Below are 6000 nucleotides of genomic sequence, written 5' to 3' on the forward strand. Positions count from 1 at the left end.
AGAAAAGTGGGGGTTAGTGGGCAAAATGTTTTGATGTTAATACATGGATAAAACCATAGGATTCCGAAAATCTGGCAAAAATTCAAAAAATAGAGGAGCAAACATCCTTAAATTTTAAGAAATGACTGTAATATTTTTTCTGTCTATTCGAAATAACATAAAAAATGTGGTGCACACTGTTAAATAACCCGCTACGCGCGTTATTCAGTGTGCACCAAATTTTTTATAAGCCATTGAACGTTTTCACCTTCCATCCATGTTATGCAGCTAACGCTTATTGTTACAAGTGCAGACATCATGGACATTTTGCCCGTATGTGTCGTTTTCACGCTAAGTCATGTAAAAAACCCAAAACCAAAGAAGAAGTCAAAATCTAAAATGCAAAGAGACAGCGACCGCATGAGAACATTTATTGAGAAGAAACAAATGTCTCAATTTCCGTTTCAAGGACTCAAGGACAAGGAACTCTCCTTTTTTACGTGGTCCATACAGGACGAATCCGCAAAACAGCACATAAAGAAGTTAAAAGTTTCTCACAATAACTTGTTGAAAGAAATAGCTGTACTCAAAGGTGAAAATTCAAAATTGGACACCGTAAGGAAAAAAAATGTTATTTTAAAGAACAGTTTGGACAATTTAAATTCAGAACGTTTACAACATGACCGGATAATTCAGAAGATCGAACGTGAGTTAGCCGAACATACAAGCAGAACTGTAAATTTTCAAAAAGAAATAGTGCGGTTGAAAGAGGAAAACCTAAGTTTAACGAACACCTGATACCGTTTAACTATGGATTTAAAAAGTAAAGAGATGCAAGACTGCCATGTGATTAAAAATCTTAAGGACGAAATTCAAAAACTAAAAATACAGAAAAATGACGATTTACGTGAATATCAAGAGTTACTTTCTGAACTTTCAATCGCCGAGTCTCAACTTGAAAATTGGCGTACAAACTATTCCCAAAATTTCCATCAACAACCACGACGAGGATTACCACGAAGATAACCAAAGTGAAACGGTCTCAATTCAGCGAACTCGGAGACCGAGTTTAGGTGGAGTAGTGGCGAATATAACCAGGAAGGTTTGGACTATTTGCGGTTAGAAATAAATCCAGTTCAGACAATATATTTTAAGTGCTATAGTGACAATTCATTAATCCGTTTATCAAACCTTTTACATTTCTTTGTGTCTAATTAATTGTATTGTTAAATATATGTTTGTCGTGATGGAAATCACTCTGACCATGACAAGTTAATCCGTTGGACACTAATCCTTTTCTATGGTAACTGTTTTTATATATATGCTTTTGTATGTTATTTGGTAGTCAGTTTAGGCCTTAGGTCTGGTACTGTCCGGACCTTGATAATAAAGTTTAAAGTATTGGTATTCCGTCTTTGAATCACTATTACACGGAAAACGCCCGGTTATATATGTATATACAACTCGTCTAAATATCAACCCAACAATGTAAGATCTGTAAATTTGCTTTCGCAAATTTTTTATTCTTCCCTCTCCGGTATTCGAACTTATGCTACTGAGATATCGTGACACCAAATCGCCTGCACTGTATCCGACCCGCTAGACCACACGACCACCTGAGCTTCACAAAAATAACGCTGTCAATGGCCGGGGAATGCTAGTTTAGTTTCACTATATATAGTACCTAGCGTTTCCGTAGTCTAGGGAAATGACAAGACTAAGTTTTACAGGCATCCTCGGTGATATATCGCCGAATTCGACTAATGTTTCGAATTTGGAAGTAGCACCACTTTGTGACGGATTTGACTTGCTTTTCCATGCTTAATGCTGTATCAATATAAACATCAAGGTTTTTGACCACAGGTACATTGCTAACTATTGATCCATCAAATGATAGATGACAATTCGAAAATTCCTTCACACGAGTTTTTGGTGTAAATAATATCAGTTCCATTTTGTCCTTGTTCAGTTTCAGCATGTTTAAGCACATCCAACTTATGCCAACAAAACAAGTCTCTAAACGTGACAATATGTTGTCCCAAATATCGAGTGGTTTGGTAACTAGGTAGACCTGAGTGTCACCAGCATACCCATGATAGCTTAAGTTGTGTCGCAGACATATTTTACTGATCGGTTTTGCAAAAATACAATTATACAAGCGTGGTCCCAATACCGAAACTTGCGGAACGCCATATTTAAGGTAGATTCATGGTATACCGCCATCTAAGATTATCGCAGTACACAATCAGTCTGGTTATTTGCCCAAATCTGCAAATGTGTAGACAGATGTGTAATTGTATTGGTTAGACTGTATATTTATATGAAGAAAACTTGCTTATTTATTGCATTATCTAAAATATTTAAACAAATACCAAACATTTGTGTTTTAGAATCAAGTTGTTCAACTGAGCCATTTAAGGCGAGATAACTCTTTTAGTAAAAAAAATACTGGGCTCATAGGGATTTTTTTTAAATTTTTACTTGTAGCAAAAATAAAAACCATTTCGGTGACACCGTTTTTATTTTTATTTTTTCAAAGCATATTATAAAACCTATCTTCTCACAATTTATTTAAAAATTGTATTCATAGATTTCTTTTTATGCACTAAAATGTGTTTGTTCATGATCATTCTAAGCAAATTTAGGCAATTTTCAACGATTCATAGGTTGAAAAATAGCACGGTGACCTATCTGTTTTATTATATTTTTGAAAAGAGCATAGTAAAATCTTCATTTTGGAAAAGTATAAGAAAACTCTATCTTTAGGAACATATACCTATGATCTACCTTAATGTTTATTATATCTGACAATATAGAGCCAATTGCAACACGTTGAGTTTGACTATCAAGATATGATCTCATTCATGACAGCGCTGAGCCTGTCATGCCGTAAGAGTATTCTAACTGATTGATGTTGGATGGGATGGTCGATAGTGTCGAATGCAGCGGACAGATCGAGCATACATGTAACAAGTACCACACAACTGTTATTATCAAGTTCCAATGCTAAATCTAAGTAGAGCTCTTTCTTTTGAATGACAGACACGATATGCTGCTCGCATGTTTTCGAAAAGTGAGTTTGCTTCAAGATGCTATTCGAACCGAGTTTCATTCACCTTTAACAAGATTTTTGCCATAAAAGGCAAGTTCGAAGCGGGACAATAGCTTTTTTTTAACTAATCAACGTCAAAACCGTGTTTTTTTAACAAAAGGTCCTCAAACTGCTTCCTTGTTAAATGCTGGAAAATGCGATTCTGCCATTGAGGTGTTTATTGTCTTGGTTATGATAGGAAGTAAGCTGTTGAGGCCTGATTGTAAGAGATAGGTATAAATTTTGTAACAAAAACCCACCAAAACTGCAAACATAAAGTGTATAACATATGTTTTGATCCTAAATCATAAAATTACAAATAACAGCTATATAAACAAGTTTTTGCTTTATTTGTAATTATCTCCTGTTACTCTGTTTTAAAGTCATATGAAACGAGTGAGTGGTGAAAAATAATGTTTATCCAATTCTTGAACCAATACATGTATATATCGTAAACTTAGTCCTCTGTGCACGATTTTATCATTTTTTACTTAAATATATCGTATAATCGTCAATTTTTTTCTCTCTCTGTCGGTTATGATTTAATAAATATGGCTGCTCATTATATGCCGTGTTATGAAGCCGAAGTTTACCGATTGTCACCTTATAGTAAACAAATAACAAAAAGCATGGGTATTGAGCACGTGTTTAACATGTATAATCAGATAATTGTTTATTTTAATGACAGATCCATGCGTATTGCGATCACCTGATTTTTACGAGGAGGGTCACGCTCAGGTCACTATGCATACGGACAATATGTCGGTGAATATCTTCCTGGAAGCAAGCAATTAATTATAAGTAAACTTCTTCTAAATGTGGAAAAATTCAAGAATTTTCCTCAGAAAAAAGTATATGTACATAAGTTGTAGAATGAAAACTATCCATTTAGTTATAAAAACACATATGCATATTTTATTTTAATTTGAAGTTTCTTATGACTTTAATATTGAGCAAATGAAGTGCATTGGAGTCCTCTTCGTGGTCTGCGTTAAATGTATGTCAATTTAGGTCTCAAAAATCAATAGCTCATATCATACATTTGTGTATAGTTTGTGTGTCCCCATTTAGTCATGTCATGCATTTGTGTATAGTGTGTGTGTCCCAATTTAGTCATGTCATACATTTGTGTATAGTTTGTGTGTCCCCATTTAGTCATGTCATACATTTGTGTATAGTTTGTGTGTCCCCATTTAGTTCACTGAATTTATGTCATCCAAATGACATTTCTCAGCTACCAACTGTCAACTTCGTACTTTATTTGGCCTTTTTAACTTTTTTGGATTCGAACGTCAATGATGAGTCTTTTGTAGACGAAACGCGCGTCTGGCGTATATACTAAATTTAGTCCTGGTATCTATGATGAGTTTATTTACAGCCACTAGGTCGATTGCAATGCTGGTGGAGATTTATTTCCCCGAGGGTATCACAAGCCAAGTAGTCAGCACTTTTTATGCTGACATGAATTGTCATTGATTTGGTTATATTTATAAATTTACTGTTTACAAGTTTTTGAATTATTTGAAATATTAAGGCTTTTCTACCTCAGGCATAGATCACCTTAGCTGTATTTGGCAAAACTTTTAGGAATTTAGGTTCTCAATGCTCTTCAACTTCGTACTTTATTTGGCCTTTTTAACTTTTTTGGATTCGAGCGTCACTGATGAGTCTTTTGTAGACGAAACGCGCGTCTGGCGTATATACTAAATTTAGTCCTGGTATCTATGATGAGTCTATTTACATGCAATTATAATAAGTTCTTTTGTAAGCAAATCTGATATCAAATTAAACATAAAACCAACACGAAAGAAGTTCCCATTTGATCGTGTTGTAGCAGGTGTCCCCGCTTGACACCTTATATATGTAGACTGAAGTGATCAGCCACCCTCCCTACAGCTGTGTTGTTTAAGGTGGTATGGGTGTCTTCCTCCATCTTGGATTGTAAAAAACAGAGAATCAAAGGTCCAGATTTTCCATTAAGTTAGCAAAATGTGATGCAGGAATGCAGATGTTTAATGTACATTTTCATTTAAAAGTACCAATTTATAAGAATATAACTTCTAAATATTGATATTTTTGCAAATGTTAATTATTTTTGGTTGTTTTTATCTTTTTTAAAAATTGGCATTTTAAGGGGAGGTAACTCTACAAAAGTGCATTTTCTGAAGGATTCTGTATGGAATTTTCCTATTTTGTATTTTAGCCGGAAAAAACGTACGGTGACCCTATCTTTTCTTTTGATATTCTCAAAGCAGTGTCTGAAAGCTATCTTTTCCTGAAGTATTTAACAATTCTATCATTTTGTTTAGTTTCTAATCACAAAATGGTGTTTTTTCCTGTATAATCCATACAAAATGTGTCATTTTGTCCCGTCCTGTAGCTTGAGAAAATGCGCGGTGACCTATCATTTTTATTATATTTTTCAACATGTATCAATATATACAACGTTTTGGCAAAGTATGAACAAATTCTATCATTTTTATTTTAGACTCCCTTACCACCTTAAGGCTTATGGTATTGGAAGAGTACCATTTGGCTTTTATCATCAAACAAATGTATATTTAAAAACTGAGGTTGCTGTTGTGCAGTGCTTCTCACCTAACTACATAGAATTCATATTAAACTTCAACATTAATCAAGGTAAGTATCGTTTAATTTAGTAATTAACCTGAAATCTTGGCAGAAAAAAAATGTTTTCTATATATGTACCCTAGTGTTACCTTTCATCGTCAGTAGAATATAGAGTTTTCCATGATGTATTTATCGGGAAGATGGAATAGATTGGAGATTAGATGTGTTTAGCAGGAAGATGGGATAGATTGGAGATGTGATAAAGTGTCTATTCTAAATGATCGTTAGATTCAGTCACAAAAATAATATATAATATAAAAAAGAGATGTGGTATGATTGCCAATGAGACAACTATCCAC

Source organism: Mytilus edulis, chromosome 9 (assembly GCF_963676685.1).
Source record: "Mytilus edulis chromosome 9, xbMytEdul2.2, whole genome shotgun sequence".
In the NCBI taxonomy this organism is placed as follows: domain Eukaryota; kingdom Metazoa; phylum Mollusca; class Bivalvia; order Mytilida; family Mytilidae; genus Mytilus; species Mytilus edulis.